General features: G+C 47.8%; 1 protein-coding gene across 1 annotated transcript in view; it reads left to right on the top strand.

Annotated features, from left to right (window-relative positions):
• Positions 1-18189, top strand: part of GMDS (GDP-mannose 4,6-dehydratase) — a 570121-nt gene that overhangs the window by 418503 nt on the left and 133429 nt on the right. The window lies entirely within an intron of this gene.

The following is an 18189-nucleotide window of genomic DNA, read 5'->3' as shown; positions in this document are numbered from 1 at the left end:
GATGAATAATAGAGAAGTGTGCAAAGACCACTCTACTTATGCTCAGAGAGGGACATGTTCTGACTGAGGTCACAGCTCTCGTCACCTCTTTCTGTTAGGCCACAGACATCCTGCTGACCGTGTAGAAAGAAGGGGAGTTGCCAGCCCTGCCTTTGTCCCACCCCTGGTCCACTGGTATTGGAAATTGGGGCACAGTAAATGCAGACCGTGTACTTATGAGAAGTTCTCAGCACGGGGCTGCGCGCTTCTGTAGTGTCACGCTGCAAGTGTTTCTTGCATGTCTTACATCGGAGCTATTTAAACGGAGTGATTAAATGTGAGTGAACCACACTCACAGGAAGAACATCTGTTTGCATGCTGTTTATATTGCTGAGCTCCTTCCGATATTGGAACATTTCACGTGGACTTCATGCTTAGACATAACTGATCTTCAGATGTTTTTAATTCAAGGCATACTTCCTACTCATTTGCCCATTTATACTACATGATTATTATTTTGAAATCTAATAAAAGTTTTCTTTCAGATTTTAATTTTTCTCCAATGAGAAAATATAGTATCTAGACCTTCTTTCTAACAGTTTATTTTAAAGATATATGTATAGAAATATACCACAAGTATGTGCATGTGTGTGTGTACACACACACACACACACACACACACACATATATGGATAAAGATATTGGAATGTTAGGAAGGAAACTCAGGTGTTAGATTCCACACCGCCATTTAGTGTTTCGATTAGCATTGTGTGCCTTAGCGTAATTTCGATACCTCCTGGGTTTTAGTTATAACTGAGAATTCCTTGAAAGTCAAAGAAATCACTACATCAGAGTATTCGGTAGCAAATAGAAATCTTTATATAAATTGCACTGATTTAGATCATTTAGAACATTTAAGATACTAACATCTGAATAGTCTGTAAAGGGACATTTCTACCTCCTTTTCGAAGGATCCAGATGAATTTTATGTACCTGGGACAAGGAAGACCAGTATGTCCTCTGTAGTACACATGTAGTACACGCATAGTGTACTGGACGTATTGGCACACCAAACACAGACAGCTGTTAATCAATGTATAAAATTATGTGGGGACTGTTGTAAATATTCAGAGTTCATAGGAAGCTTTGTAACTGGTATTTGATATGTTAAACAAACACAAAAAACACTCTCACAGTTGAAAGCTTTTCTAAAGAAAGGATTTATTGAGCCAAATGCTAGCAGAACAGGATAAGGCCTGGGGCATGGAGTCTAAGAGCAGCAGGGCCGGGTGGGGGGACAGACATGCCCGCCGGCCTGGGGTTGAGGGGCTCACTGTACATCACGTTTGGGGAAAGAAAGTATCGGTTGTTTTGAAAGAATTGACATTGGTCACAGATAAGGTGGGAAGGTGATGCGGGGCATTTCTGTGGTAGGTAGGTGCACAGCCTCTAAGAAATATTTACTTTTGATTAGCTACGGACAGCAGTCCTGAAAGTTGCGCATGTGCAGGCTGGGTGTCTGGTGGTCCCCCGGGAGGGGACGAGAGCTCTGCTCCGGGCTGCCTCAGGACCCAGCCGGCCCGCGGCTGTTCATGGGTCAGCTGCTCGCGTCTCTCTCTCTCCAGCCTGCTCTAACTTAATGCAGGACAGCTCAGAAGTTTTCTCCTTTGGTGCACGGGCCAGTGGTCTAAGCACTGAACCACACCGGCCAGGGCCTCTTCTAGCTTCTTAAATAAGTGGAACAACAAATCGATGTTTCTCTCTCTGTGTCTCTCTCTTTAATCTCTGTCTCTTGTTCCCTTCCCCTCTCTAAGATCAACAAATTTTTAGAAGTTTACAAAAATATATGTCCTATTAAAAATATTCCGAAGAAAACTTTGCTTTTTCTACTCATTACAGACAGCTTATGAAATTTATTTAGGCTTTATTTCTATTTTAGAGTCTAAATTCTCTCTTTGGTAATTCAGGAAAATGTCTTTACAACTTCTCCTCATTAAAAATATTTCAAGTATCCAGGGGTTGCTCTCCTTCCTTTTTCATGTGTTTGGGTGTCAAGACTTTACACTTTAATTTTGTTGCAAAAAATAGATTCAAACCAACTAATGTGTAAGCTTTTTTAAAAAACGTAAATCCAGCCCGCATCCACCCGTGAACCAGGAGGTCACGGTTCAATTCCCAGTCGGGGCATAGGCCCGGGTTGTGGGCTCGATCCCCAGTAGGGGGGGCGGGAGGCAGCTGATCAATGACTCTCTCTCATCAATGATGTTTCTCTCTGTATCTCCCTTCCTCTCTCTGAAACCAATTAAGAAAACCCACACATACAGAAGAAACATAAATCCCAAGGAACATCTCAACATCTGTTTTTCCCGGATTGCAAGTGAAATCCCCGTTAGTGGCAGCTGGGCCTGAACGTGATCGAGAAGGGGCCTCCTGTTCCCGAGATGGGCTTATCACACGGTTAGCAGCTGGGATTTATGCGCGGACTCATTAAATAAAACAGCAGTGGCAGCTACCTCCTGCCGGAGTACACTTGGAGGTACATGCCTGCACTCCCCAGTCCGAGCCAGTCTTTTATACTGTGTATGTCTCTCATTTTTCTGCCTATTCTTGACATTTTCTGACCTCACAGTACTTTTATTATTATTTTTATTGCTACTACAACAATGATAACTCAAGGGCCTGATTTACAGACGGCACCTCAGCCGAGGCAGATTAGGGGATACCCAGAAACATGCCGCTAATGTGCCAGTTAGTCAGCCTTTTGTTTTTATTAAGTGGGGACACAGACAAGTTTGGAGAGTTGTGAATAGCTGTGGTATTGTGTTTGCTGGGGGTGCATTGCTGGGGGGCTGGGAGAAGATGAAATAATGGAGGTGCCTCAGTGTCTCTAAAGCTGATACATCCTAACATGACACTCAACTTACTCAACCGTCTTTCTTGTTTTGATTAATTGATAGTCTTTTTGTTGTTGTTGTTCTTACTTCCCAAAGTAATTATAATTTTCAGAAGGTAAAAATTCCACAAATTATTGACAAGTTTTCTTAATTGTAATGATTTCAATATGTAACCATCTCATTTGGAAGATGCCAGACCTCCTGTGCTCACAACAAAACAGCCTCTGGTGAGGGTGGTAGTGTCACTCTTAGTGCCTAGCTCAGAGGCTCGCAGCCCCTGTACGTTTGATGTGTGGGCACAGGACCGTCGCCCGTAGGCGAGGGCCAAGGCTCGGCTTGCTGGGAAAGCCCAGTGCATGGGCCAGATGCATGAGACTCGGCAGTCGCCCTCCTGCCCATGGAGCATGGCCTTCCTCTGGGCTCCTGGGGGCTTGCCCAAGCTGGGTGACAGTGCCCCTGTCTTGAGTCTTTGCTTTCACTACCCAGAGCCAGAGCTCTGCTCCTTACCCTGTCCTGCTGGACTTTGGTTCTCATTGGCGCTGCCCCCAGCGGACTCCACTTCCCTCCTCCTCACCCTGAGCCCAGGTCCTGTGCCAAGGGGATGTTATCTGTTGAGGCAACACTGGTGCCATCTCTCTGAACCGTAGTTACCAACCTCACTGGTGGCTGTATGAGTGAATTGAACTGTACTTATGCTTCATTATTTTACCACTGCTGTGGAGTTATTAAAGTAGCATCATTCTGTGGTGGATAAATAGCATGACCTTGAGCATCATGAAACAGACTGCCCCAGACCTTCACTCTCCGTGTGCTCCGCCAGCACTGAGCATCGTGTGGAAGTGGTGGCACACCTGCTTCACGTGGGTTTTTCCTCCCTAACCACTGTCTTATTCAGCAGCCCATCCTTTACCTCACATTCACCTTTCTGGCTGAGAACCATCTCTGCTGGGCCTTTTCACGTCCTTCGTCAGCACTTTCATTTGGGTTTATTTCTGGGAACATGTGTCACAAAGTAAGTTTTCACCTGTTTACGGGAGTACCTGGGTGTTGAGTGGTGAGCAGACCGGAGCTCTTCTGACACTCAGAGGCAACCCACTGAAGCTCAGTGTGGCAGATCATATTTACAGAACTGGCCACAGCAGGGATCGCAGTCCCACATGTTCTTGCAGAACCTTGTCACCTCTCTGTCAAGAGGTAGACCCTGTTGTCCCTTCCCTGGAAGTTGGGTGGGCCTTTGTGACTGTCTTTGTGGACAGAACATGGCAGAGATGGAACACAAGTCCCACCAGACTTCCTGTCATGGGATGCTCGCCCTCGGGATCCAGTTGTCACCCGTGAGAAAGCCTAACCTAGCCCGCGTGGAGAGGCACCGGGCTCACTGGCGGCAGTCCATGTTGACCGCCAGACGCAGGAGTGACCATGAGTCCAGCCCCCAGCCTGCGCGCCTTCCAGCTCAGACCCCACCCAACAGCTCTCCAGATTGCTGACCACGAAATTCATGAGCATGATACACGGGAGTTTAGACCACTGAGCTCTGGGGAAAGCAGTGCCTCAGCCAGTGACTGGAACAATCACCGGAGGACCAGTTCAGACACAGCGGCTTGCACAGGAGTTTGGCTCCGGGTCTCAGCACAGGGCGAGGCACCACAGGCCCCGCCGCCACCGGCGGGGAAGCGCCCGCCTCCGTGCCCACCCGTCCGCGCCCAGCAGCTCACCCTCCACACAGAGGAAGCGCAATGCCCAGGCGTGGTTGCTGTCTTCCAGTCAGCCTCGGGACGTTGGGGACACCAAGAACTTGCGAGTGAGCGGGTGGTGTGCCCTGCTTGGGAGGAGGACAGCGTTTCCCCTGCTCCTCTCCGCAGGCCCTGTCCCCTCGGGGTCCCCCTGCTCCTCTCCGCAGGCCCTGTCCCCTCGGGGTCCCCCTGCTCCTCTCCGCAGGCCCTGTCCCCTCGGAGCTGCTGCCTCTCCAGGGCCCCTGCCTCGGTGTCTGTTCGAGCAGAGTGACGGCTGCTCTGGGCCTTTCTCTCCCCCTTTTCCTGTTTGCCGGCAGGAAGCGAAGGTCTCCGCGTCCCTAGGGGATGGAAATATCCCGAAGACAGAAGGACCTTGCTCCCTGAGTCCATACAAGGGAAACTGTCTGCACTACCTGCTGAATCAAGGAAAGCGGGGTAGGGAGGGCTCGGCCAGCTGCCAGCTCCGGTGTGGCCCTGAGCCCTGAGCCCGGTCCAGCTGTCCGAATGGCATGGCTGTCCATGTAAAGCAGGCACTGCGCTTCAAAGAGTACAAAAAACCAGCGCAGAGTGTCTCAATAATTTTCATCTGAATTACAAGTTGAAGTGATTATATTTTGGATATTAGATTAAGTAGTACATTATTAAAATTCACTCAGCCATTTCTTTTTATTGTGGCTACTAGGGAATTTTAAATGGCCTCTGTGGGGACAGTGTTTCTGTGGGCCTGGTGGTTCTGAGACCGGGACGTGTCAGTGCTTGTCGGTTACAGAAGCAGCGGTGCCTGGGCAAATACAGGGGCGCCCTTTAGAAGTGGACTGTTGCATAGCCTCCGCGACCCACGCTGGCTGCACCCCTTCAGTAATGCTGCGCCCTCTTAGAACCTGGTCTCCTGAACGAGATGTTATCCACATTGTTAAAACTAAAAACTAAGCTTTTTTTTTTTTTTTTTTTTTAAATCCTCAGGCAAGGATATCTTTCCCATGGCTTTTCAGAGAGAGAGGGAGGGAGGGAGGAAGGGAAAGAGAGAGAGAAACACCCATGTGAGAGAGAGACGTGGAATTGGTTGCCTCCTGCACCCGCCCTGCCCGGGGACAGGGATCGAGGCTGCCATCAAGGTAGTGAGTGCCCGTGACTGGGATCCCGCGGGAGACCCTTCAGTCCGTGCACCGACGCTCTAGCCACCGAGCAAACCAGCCAGGGCCAACGCTAAGCATTTTTGAGTATAGTTTCTCTGTGCTCTCGGTGACCAAGTGAGTTCCACAGAATGCTGTCATGGTGTCCAGTTCCCACGTCACGGTTCCATTACTCTCTTTAAGGTAGCATTTTGACTTGCATCTGGTAAAACGATCTTTTCTTGCCACTTGCTAGAATTTTTCTTAACCCACCACCTACATTGCTTTGTTTTTATTTATTTTTATACTTCGTGCTGCAGATTTATTAAGAGTACAAATAAAAGCATGTTTTTGACCCTTTTTCAATCATAAACCTCCTGGATTTCTCATGCCACACAAATAACTTCATGAATTATGTTCCTAACCCTGTCTGGCTGATACAAGCCCCTGCTGGAAGGTAACGGGTCAGGTTCTTAGGACTGAGTGTTGCTGCATTTTTCTTCGGCACAGTCGTTAACTTTGATCCTCACCTTATTAGACTAAAAAGTCATCCTTTATGCTCTTCTAGAGAGAAACTTGTGCTGTAACCCAGATGGCTTGGATGCTAAAACTGCTCTCCTTTCCGAGTGTGATGTGTAAAGTGGGGTTGGCAGTTAGGAGGCGGGGTCGGAGCGTGACAGCATTCATCCTTCGGCTCTGCAGGGCCAGACCCCGGCCCACGGGGAACGAAGTCGGGCTGTTTCACGCGTCATGCAAAGGAAACTAGGCTGTGAGTGGACAGTCACGCATCCAAAAGCAGCAAAACTCCAGCCCCACAGAGCACTGAAAAGTGGTTTTATTCTTTTCTGCAGTCTTTGGAAGAGGCATCCCAGGGGACCACCATGTGGCAAAGCAGTGAGCCCCGAAGTTCCTATTCACCCGTCTGCCCAGTGCCGGCAGCGCCTCCCACCTCGGCCCCAAACTGCTCTCAGATTCCACCGAAATCGGCTCCACTCTCCTTCCTTGTCTCTGGCCTGTGCTCTCCTCAGCCTGCACTCCTCCAGCTAGTCCCAGTAGTCCCAGTGCCCAACAAACCGAAAGTCCTTTGGCAGGCGAAGGGGAAGGAGGGCTGTGAAAACTTACAAATGCACTTTTCTGGTCTCTGTCACATGTCATTATGCTTTGAAATTGCTTTTTTTTTTTAACAGCAATCACAAATAATCCACATGTGACATGCAAAATACAGCTTCTATTACAGCACGTTTAACATCTAATATTTGGTGTCAGGACTCTAAGTTTCTGTTCTTTTGTTAAGGCTGGCCCACCCAGCCTACCGCCTGCCCAGTTATCACCAATCCTGCTGGCCATCGACCCAGGGGGAAGGGGCGGGACGTGTAAAGCACCCAAGCTAACCTTGGCACGCTCACATCTTCCGCCACCCAGCGCCCAAGAGCCCTGTGTCCTTGTGCGTTGGGGGGTGGGGGGGCCTGAAGCTCGTTAATACATATGACTGAGTGGCATTGTCAGAAAGCTTGTACCAGTGTTTTGCTTCTCTCTCTGGTGGATTTTCAGTGGGATGTAGATGCCGCCTCAAGATGGCAAAGAGGTATTTATTTCAGCAGCAGCAGCACTGTTGTGTAAAACATCACGGCTCTTAAGGCAAAAATGCATTTTGTTATTTTTATTCACGACTTTACTCAGATTTTGTATACAAAGAGTGAGAGAATGGCACCCCGCCTTTTGGATGCTTTTGGACATGTGAGTGGTGACCTCCGTATTTAGTGTTCGCCTGCCTTCGCTGCGTCGGGCCCGAGGATGCGGTGGTGAGAGAGGCACCACCCCCTCAGAACATGTACAGTGACTAGGTAACATGTCGGGGTCCATCCAGTATGCCTACACCCCGTACACGGCACCCATAAAGCCCAGGGACAAGACTCCACAAAGAAGGGGGTTAGGGGTGTCTGAGCTCATGGGCTTTGAGCTGAGCAACCAAGTCCTTGGTTACTCCGCCAGTCAAGCCTCTCTGGTCCCCACTTTCTGACAGAAATACAGCACCTCCTTTTCATTGTTCTGGGCATTAGACAGGTTAAAATGTGGGTGTGCACTAGGCCTAGAACATCGTGGCCTTGAGTAAAATTGCTTCATAAACATTTCATTTCATTCTGATCTACTTGCCCTTTGCCCCTTCGTTACTCCCTAGTAATTGCTAGTATTTCTCTTTGCCAAGACTGAATTAAAGCCAGTAAGCATTAAGAATCAGACACGTAGCCGTGAGGCCTTTTTGTCACAGTCTCTTGACACGTAGCCGTGAGGCCTTTTTGTCACAGTCTCTTGATAGACCATTCATCCTCTGATGGGTGATTTGAAAATTGTGTTTGATGATGGTCCCGTTTTCTCTACATTCGTTTTTATTGGTTCTAACAGACGGTCTTAAGGCTTGGACTTGAAAGATATTATTAGTAGATTAAGGTTTTAGAGCATTTTGTGGCCTCTAATGAGATTAAAAAACAAAACAAAAAATGTATCCAATTGTTCTTACTCAAGATAACGAAGAAAATCAGTGTTCACGAAGCTTGAATGGAAGATTGATTATTGTGTGTGCTTGGCACGTGTCGCTCGGAACAGTGGCTGAGAACATACCTAGGTTTGGGTGTGTTGCTTTGGGTATTTTGTTTTCCTTCTCGCTTTTTAAATACTGGTAAGTATGTCTTTTGCTAGAAATTTCTTTCAGGCTAAGTTGGAATAAGGAAATAAATGAAAAAAATTGGACTAAGCCGGCCAAATACTCTTTCCCCCATGCAGTTTCAATAGAATTCCATTGAATTAATTTCACCCCTAATAGAATCAGTTGTCCCTCCAGCCTCCTCCGGACTCTCGGCCCAGCTGGTCCAAGCACAACAGCCTGTGCTGTGGGCCTGTTGAACTTGGCGGTGAGGGCGGGGACAGGGCTTGTGTCTGAAGTTAGCTGTTCCACCCTGTGCATCAGTATTGCAGTGCAGCTGGGATGCTCTGAAAACCAGTTCTTGTCAAAAAAAGAAAAAAGGTTGGTCTGAGAAGATTGTGCTAATCCTAAACCATTACTCCCACAATACTATAAAATTGTGAAAGGCTCCTCAGCCAGTAAGAATGTTGGAGCCTAGTGACTCACCTCCCAGCACTGAATTGAAAGAAAAGGATGTTATGACCACAGGGTCCATTCCAGGGGATATTCTCAGCGGGCGTCATTCTCTGAAGGGACAGTGCCGTCGGGTTCAAGTCCAGGTGGAAGAACTGCCAACACATCTCACATGAGGTGACCTGGCATGAGAGTGAGGGTGGCAGACGGCAGAGGGGAGCAGGCCAGAGGGCCTGGCCTCCATGCTGAGGACTTAACCCCACCCAAGTTCAATTGGGGGTAGAGCCCTAAGAAAGCCTCAGGAGACTGCTCAGTCAGCCCAGAGGCAAGGGCTTGGGACCCTGGGCCCAGGCTCAGTGCCACAGTGGTAGAATGCACACCAGAGTGAATGAGCATTGAGACACCAGGGGCAGGGCAGCTGGCTGAGTGACAGGCTAGGACCACCAGCCAGGGCAGGATCAGCCCCCTTGGAGCTTTCTGTCCCCCACAAGGGACCTGAGTCAGTAGCAACACCTAGAGGAGGGACCACGGAGGCAGGAACTCCTTTGTGAGGTCCTGTCCCTTAAACATACCAGGCCATTTTCTCACTGTTTGTTAGCAGAGAGCTTTTCCAACCAGCAAGCTGTCTTGTGCCTTTTCTGGTTTCCACATCTTCACACATAAGGGGCCCCCGCATAGATAGTGCTTATGAACTTGATCTTATGCAGGATTTTTGTGTCCAGCTGTGACAGTGGCAGAGGAAATCTCACTCCTTGCAGGTACTTCTGCAAACTCTGATTATATGCGCAATGAGATATGAAAGAAAAAGGAAAAGAAAAAGTCCACTCTAGGTTTTTGAAATTTAAAGTTTGGTTCCTTGATATGCTGGTTTAAAATGTATACGTTATAAACAAGACATGGAGAAAAGACGCCGCGTCATGTCCACACCAGGCCGTGTCTCTCCATGACTGTGTACTCGTAAGCCTGAGGATGAAGTTTAGTCTCTGATTAAAAAGCAAGTCACCTGGATGTATACTAGTACAGAACAGGAGGGCCAGGTCCTCGAGTCTGCCGTGCTGTCAGGCCCTGGAGCTGCTGGAACCGCATGGCTGAGATGTGTGGCACGGGGAGTGACGGAGCTGCACCAGGCCGGTCCTCACCGGAGGCGACGCTCAGCTCCCTGGGCCCGGCATCCAGCGCAGGCCCCCACCAGGGCTCCCAGCCCCACAGCTGGGGAGAAGGGAGGGAAAGGAGATGGTTTCTATCTGATGGCTATAGGCTCCTAGTGCCATGGAGGGACTGAGTGTTCGGGGAGCTTGGAGACAGGGTGTAGACCTCTCTGTCCGTTCCCTCTCGCAGGCCAATGGAGACAGTCCCCAGGAAGCCTTGCCACCTCTGCCACTGTTTAAGCTTACCAGGTAATAGCAGTTGTTGTCTTTTATAGACTACATTGTGTCTCTTGCCATGCTAAGTACTGTAACTTAATCCTAACAAGAACCACTATATCACTCCCTAGTATCATCCTCATTTTGCAGATGAGGAAGCTGTGACTCAGAGAAGGGATTTGCCCAAAGTCACGAATTTCCAAAAGATTAGAAATAATTATTAAGAAAACAGAACTTTTACTCATATATTCTCACATGCAGCTACTAAATGTCTTTTCATATATGTCAACAGCAGGGTGCAGGTGGAGGGAGTGTATTAAATATGCTTCTCTTTCTATACCCTCCCAGCCGTCACCAGCTCCTCTGAAGTTGTGGCTATTTGCGTGTGGCCTGAGGGAGCTATTTGGTAGGATGTGTTCTCAAAAGACTAAACTCCGAACTGGAATCAGCCACCAAGGCAGGACTCGTGAAGTGATTCTTTCCAGCTGGTTCAGTAATTGCCTGCTTGCGCCTGTTGCTCACAAAAACGTACCTGATACCACAGTTGTAGGGCTGGCTCCCTTTCAGGATCTGAGCAATTAAAAACAGACACTTAGTTTAAGTCATCTGTGACCCTCAATAAATTAAAGAAGAAATTGAGTTTGACCAGTGGTGTTTTTATTTTACCACTATCAATTAGAGGAGCAGATTAGCACACAATATTGAATTATGCTGGGCCAGCTGCTTACACACTGCTCTTCAGGGTGGGGGGGAGCAACAAAGGAACATTTTTGAGGACATTTCCTGCCCGAGGACATTCCTATTTACATAGACATGTGCTCATCAAGCAGAAGATGATGTCTCCACAGGGGTCAGATGCACTGTCTCCCACTGGAACAATGTGGGGTGGGCCACAATTTCCTTCCACAGTTACTGGCTCTAGAAGTTCTCAAGCCACTCAGGGATTTTTGGTTGCCTTTGGAGGGAATTTGGAGGAGGAGGGTCCGGGTGGAATCCCAGACTGTTAGCTCACCAGATATGTGACCTTGGGCCTCAGGGACTTCCTCCAGCAGCAAAGGGAGTCCTCCAGCTCCAAGAGCTTTGGTCAGGAGACTGTTGTCAGGCCTGTCAGAGAGACAGAATGGGGCCCACAGGGAGAGGGAGCACTGAGGGGAGTGAGTGACCTGTTTCTGGAGTTTTCCACCCAATGGATGTAGGGTCTGGGACAGACTGGTTCCCAGCCTTGACTGCTAGAGAGACCTGCCAGGGAAGGGCAGCCCTGGACCTGAGGAGGCGTGTGGATTGCAGCATCCCACCTCTGCCCAACTTGTAAACAGACTGGAGCTCTTCTCTTTAGGGCCTTGGCCAGGCCTGTCTGGGGAGCGGCCCAGGAAGCGTGCAAGGTGACAGGACAGGCAGGGTCCGGGAGCAGCCTGGGAGGCCTGCAAGGTGACAGGACAGGCTGGGTCCAGGGAGCTGCCCAGGAGGCCTGCAAGGTGACAGAACAGGCTAGCCCTGGGAGCAGCCTGGGAGGCCTGCAAGGTGACAGGACAAGCCTTTGAACGGCCAGGCACAGCAATAAGAAACCTGAACCAGGAGGGCAGCGGGGGTGTTGGGTTGGAAAAACATTCTCAGGCGTTTTTCTGCCTTAAAGGGAAAAAAGAAAATCCAAAGGGCCAAGTCCTGCCTGTGGCACTGGTACAGCCCTGGCCCACACTGGTCAGGCCGCTGCTGCCGACGCACTTTGAGGTCTGAACTGCGAACGTCAGCAGGCTTTTTCCTGGCTGGCAGGAAGGGAAAGTTCCCTCCAGTGACAGACAAAAATAATGATCTGGGGCAAGTGTAGGCCTTCGGAGGTTACGGTGAAAATTAATGGAGGGCCACGCTAACTAATGTTACTCTAATCCTGCAGTTTGGGGCAGGGGGCTGGATTTCTGTTTTATAGCATGTTTTACAAACTAACCTGTTTTAGATGTTGGAACACTCCGTACCAGAGCGAGTTCCAGGTCAGAAGCCTGCCCCTCCTTGGGAATGCCACAGTCCTTGCTGCTCCTGGGGCAGCCTGTCCCACTTGTCTGCTGTCCTCCCCGAGCCTTTTACGTTGGCTCATTTATCTTTCAGGTGTGATAATCACCCGCTTCCATCAGTATGCCATTATCCTAAACGGGCAATTATCTACGTTGTCACTTTTGCCTTTGCTCTTTTGACCTAGGGGTCACAGAGTCCTGAGTGTAACTGAATCCAGCAAAATTATTCCCTTACCTGTCATATAAATAGTCATCCCGGCAAAATGAGACCCACGGGGGCTTTTCGCGAGGTGTTGAGAAGGCCGGTCTAACTCGCTCCTTTATTCGGCTCTTTCAGGAATGCAGTACTGTTCTGGCACTCTATCAAAATAAAACAAAGTTCCATTTTTCAGCTTCTTATTTAAAGTGTGCACCCCTGAGCTCACAAATGCTTCTTTGTGGCCTTCTTTATTGAAATTTCCATTCAGCTCGTCCATCTGTGAGCTGTGTTTACCACTATTTCTAGGGAAAGAATTCAGTATTTCACCTTTATTTGGGGTGTAAGGTCATAAAACTGTCTGGATTATTTCAGCTATATTTATACCAAACTTAATATTGCTTCTTTAACAGGTTTAAAGCTTTTAATTCCCTGGTTCATTATTCACAGGGAGCAGCCTGAAGAGAGCTGTGTTTTAAAATGAGGACAGCATTTTATACCTTCTTGCTATCCCTTCACCATCCCCCCAAGAGAAAGTGTTCTATAAATGTGGATTTCATCCAAGGAACATCTGATTAAACCTCAGCCTGTCCCTTGCGATGCTGCCGACTGCACATTATTGCGTTTCAGGGGCAGAAACTCTCCAAGTTCTCTTTTCTCCTGGAAGTAGCAATGCCATTCCTGTCTTAGAAACTCTTGGCTCATGGCAGAGCACCCACTGTTGAAGCCAGGTCTCCATACAGAGCTGACATATCCGTGTGCGTGTGTGTACATACAGATGTGTGGGTACGTATGTACGCATGTGTGTGTGTGAATGGGCCTGTGTGTGGATTTGTGCATATGTGTATGGGGACATGTGTATGTGCATATATGCGAAAATGTATATGTGCAAAATGTGTGTATGTATATGTGTATTTTTTAAATAGATATTAAATATTTAAATTTCTCAAAGCAAGGTGCCTTAAGCCTTCAGCAGTGAATTTGGAACTACGTCAAAAAGAAATAATATAAAAGTACAAAGTTTATTTCTCTTTGTTGAATTGACACATCATCATTTTTTAAAAACGTTTTGCACATTCCCCATAGCAGCCTGAACTTGAAGGAAGCAGTGTGGAGTCATGGAAAGAGCGCTGCCTGTGGGCACACTCCTGGCTGGTTGGGGTGGCAGGACGCGGTGCCGCGATGCGTCCCACCCACCCGTCTCCCCCGCTTCCCAGGAGGAGCAGTGCAGCCTATTTAAATGCGGAGATTAGGTTAAAGGCGGTGTGAGAAGCAAATGTGCAGTGTCTGCATGGTGCCTGTGTGCTGCATGGTCCCCATAATGCCGGCATGGACCCTGTGGTGCCTGCGTGGTGCCTATGATGCCTGCATGGTGCCAATGGTGCCCGCGTGGTGCCTGTGGTGCCTGCGTGGTGCCTGGCCCATAGTAGGTGTTCATCAGAGATGGGCTTTGTTATCATTGCACCAGGTTTCCCAGGGTAAAAGGTGACCAGAGTTCGTGTCTAAACCATTTGTTTTCACACTAGTGATGGTCTGACACCTGTCCTCTGTGACCTTTTGCCAGATGGCCACCTACAAATGTTCCCTGCTGTTGCTCCCTCGGTTGATGAGCACTGGCCACATCCCCCCAGGAGTTTGCAGCACTTGCTGGGAAGAGTGTCAGTCTTCACCCTAACATTTATTTCCTGTGTTGACAGGCTCTCGGTAGGCAAGTTGAGTGCCCCCATGGAAAAGAGCTGAGGCCGTGCTTCGGGGATTAGGTTCAATGCAGATTTTGATCCCAGAGGTCTGAGGTGTAGAACCTGAGATTCCACATATTGGACTCTCATCCTCAGAGCATTCTTTGAGTTTCAGGATCTAAGATTCCTCAAATGCTGTGGGATGTAAGGCTTTGTAACAACAGGAATGACTTCTTTTTTAATGGAAACTATATATTCAACATAATTTGTTTTACCTGCCCCTTGACTTTGCACACTCAAAGGAAGTAAAGAAATGGTATGTTTTGACTACCCTCCCATGAATGGTTTAGAAAAGGCATTCTCTTCTGGACCACTATGTGTTGTCTACTGCAAATCACACATGGGTCAGTGTGTTGACTGAGGGAGGTGCCGTCTCCAAGGCGAGCTGGTTTGCTTCCCTGCCGCCCCTGTGACTGCAGGATGGGGCCGTGGAAGGCCAGGGAATGACAAGACATGCCCTACAGTGCTCAGTAGACACTGCCCACAAAACCCCACTGACCTTCAGCTGGGTATTAGCTTGCTAGCAGAATTCTCCACCTCTCGGAGGATTGGTACATCTATAAAACCTTGCTCCTGGATCCCTGAGGTGTTTTATTTACTTATTTTTAACGATCATATTAGGTGTTATGGGTTTTAATTCAGTAGTTGTCACTAATAGACTTGTTCTTTGGAAGAAGCCAAAGACAACTGGCCATCTAGTGGCCCTGCTTGGAAATCCCCAGGACCTGCACAGACCCCAGAAAAGGTCAAAGATTTGCCTGGTCCCAGAGACATTTCTCCTGAGTCCTTCCTGGCTGTGCCTCAGGCTGGCAGCTCTGCCTTCAGCTCTCTGAAACTAAGACCTCTTTTCTTATCCTCTTGTCAGCTCAGGTCTTTTGATCCTCTGAGATCATATACACCTATGTATGGTTCGGTCAAAGCTGCTGGTAAAGGTGACTACAGGGATTCAGTGTGGAAATCTGCCTCTTTATAAGCACGAAGAGAAACTTTGGAAGCTACTTCTTTTTTGTTTGGGTCAAGCGATTTCTCCCCTGCCCTGAATTACCATGCTTTTCAGAACCTTCACTTGCTGTACATGTGTGCTCAATGTGAACCACAGGTTAAGGCATCTTTTCTCGATTTCTGTGAGGCAGAGGACAGCGTGTGTGTTTAGGCCTATGTTTGTCTGTGTCTGAACATTTGTACGCGGCCATCACTTGGGGATGCAGATGGGCCCTGATTCACTTTTAAAAGCCTAGTGAGAGATTGCATTGTGTTTTGTTTTACAAAATATGAAAACTATCTGCAGCTGTGAAGGAATAACCCTCGTAATTCATTGGAGAGCCTGCCTCTCTTACTTGTGGGATCTACTCCATATCTCACATCAACTCATTACTCTGTCCACCCCCCGTGTTCGCAGAAAGCCCGCATGATGGATGCTGTAAAACAAGGCTGTTATGTCCACAGGCGGGGGAGGCTGAGCCCTGTGACACAGGAGTGATGAGGCACAAGTGAGTTAAGAAGACAGTATATCTCTCCACACCAGATAATATACTGTCCTGTGTTCTGCAGCTATATTTATATTAGCAGTGTAGCTAAGAGAAGAGAAAAGTAGAACTCTTATGTTTTTGATTCATTTATTTATAAGGCCTTGCCTCCAACATTTTCAGTGCTCTTTGAGAGTTTTGCAAGAAGCAGCCATGGCTGTGGCCACCTTCTTTCAAGATTTCCTCTAATTAATTTTTATATGTCATTGGAATGTTGATTTTTGAGTAGATATAGGTATTTCTTTGCTTTAAATTAAAGCTACTATTCAAAATTTCACCTAGTTCTATTTTTCAAGAATGTATCTTATATAGTGCTTTCAATTTTCACCCAATAATAAATGCTAAGATACTCATAAACTGTTAATGGGCTTGATATTTCTTAAAAACAGGCTGTCCCCTTTCATGTCAAAATCTTCTCTGTCCTTTGCAAAGAGACTCAAGTCTTAACTCGTTCTTGAACTAAGACATGACTCCCTCAGTAGAGTTTCTTCTCCACATTCTCTTAGGAGGAACTGACCTCTTAGAATTCCTGTGTTGGACACTCCTCAGAGCTGGGCCAATACACCCAGAGCTCTGAGTCAGCAGCTGACTGACTTCAGAGTGAACTGCCCACTTCTCTTACTCGTCTGAAGCTGCCATGACATGTGTACTCCAGTTTTCCTCTGATGTCGCACACACCTGTCCAGTGTCAGCCCTCTCTCTTCATTGGTATGACTCTGCTTAGGGGTGTGGTCCAGAGGCACCCAGAACCTTTGTGAAACGGCTGAGGCAAATGATAATTTCATGTCCAGCGTTTGACACTGTGTAGCAATGGACAAGGCTTTCATTACCGTCTCAGTAGAAGAAGAGAGTTGTACTTGAGGAATTATTACTTCAATGGATGCTAATACCTCCCGAGGAACACCAGGCCTATTGAGAAAGACCTTGGTTAACCAAATAACTTAGCTTCTTCTCTCAAATAGTGCACTAACTTGAAGTTAAAGTAGTGGGCCTCACTGAGTTTTCCGACTGCCCTGAGTGAATTGTAAAGCTCACGCTGTTTTCCCCCGACTTTCTCTGCTTTTTTCATCACCCATTGAGACAGCCTATATCCCCCCTGCCATTGGCTTTACCCCTGCCGTTTGAGCCCAGTGTGTGCAGTTAGGGGATGGTAGGCCCTGCATTCACAGAGAAATAAGATGCGGTCTTTCAATACTAGTCCCAGCCAGTGATCATTAAAAGCTTCTGTGTGATCTTTTCACCTGTATTTTCTCTGAAACATATTTCCCAGCTTAAACATGAGAAATACCAAACAGGAACACAGAGTTAGTGTCTTCAATCCAACCCCTCCTCCCGTAAACTAGTCGTTACTGACAAGCTGCCGCCTGCTGAGGAGCGGAGAGGAAACGAAGAGCATGTGCTCCGTTCCCACGTGCAGGGTTATCTTAGGCAGCATAGAAGCACCGCGACCAGTTCTGCCCCCAGTAGGCATCCCCCACTGTCCCAGCCTGTTTTCCAAGTTCTGCTCAGTCTAGACAACCTAGCACATGATCGTAGACGGCGCTGTGCCCAGTCAGCGTCTCTGTCCTCCGAGACCCTGTGCAGGCTTTTCCATTTTAGGAGCTAAATCTAATTGTAAAGTGTTTAACTGCCTCTGAGGGTGCAGTCCCAATACTCACCCACTGACATTCCTTAAGGGGCACCTTCTGTATTTGAAAGGGGCTTTTTCTTATTGAGACACGGATTCAAAATATCAGCTCAGATGCCTTGTTATTTTCACTGAAGACAGAATGAAAGGACTCCGGGAATTGTGTACAGAAGAATTTGTCTACATAGACACAGCACTTTCCAGTTATAAAAAAGCATATTTCATTTTTTCCTTAGCATATTCCTTTCTTGTTCTACCATCAGGGATTTTTTTTGAAAGCACTGGGTTTTGATTGTGGTCTTCACCTCATTTTCTCCTTCTGCATCTGGGAATGAATGCATGAGCCTCTGGAGGTCACGCAGGGCAGTGTGTGCTGAGCACATGTTGCGCTGTCTTCGTAAACACCGCGTAAAGCCAGCCGTCACCAAGGCTGGGTGTCTGCTGCCAGGCTGCTCTTTCTGTTGCTGTTGGAGGTCGACAAAGGCCTCTCTGCTTGTTCTCTGTGCGTTCTTGTACTCTGAGTTTCTCTTGACACGGATTTTCTCTCTATTATGTGTTCACACTTCCCAGATAGCTCTTCTCTCTTCTCTTCTCCTGGGTATTTACAATGTTGGTAAATAGGTGCTCTCCTTGCTGGACCCACCAGATGTCAGAGCACTGTTTGTTTTCAGTTGTGCCACCTCTTGCTCACACCACTGCAGGACGCTGGCAAATCAGTTAACGTCTCTCATCCATTGTTTTCTCATGGGTAAAAGAAACAATGATACCTGTTTTATTAACTCAGAGTTGTGTGGATCAGATGACACAGTGTGAGGGTGTTTATGAAACATAGCCTGTGTAACGGTAGGATATCTGTGCCTGGTTTACTCAGCTTGACTGGCATTATTAATGCAAACGAGTGTTACTCCCATCGTTATGG

The sequence above is a fragment of the Miniopterus natalensis genome, chromosome 9 (genome assembly GCF_054644295.1).
Source record: "Miniopterus natalensis isolate mMinNat1 chromosome 9, mMinNat1.hap1, whole genome shotgun sequence".
Classification (NCBI taxonomy): domain Eukaryota; kingdom Metazoa; phylum Chordata; class Mammalia; order Chiroptera; family Miniopteridae; genus Miniopterus; species Miniopterus natalensis.
This window is presented reverse-complemented; position numbering and strand designations above follow the sequence as displayed.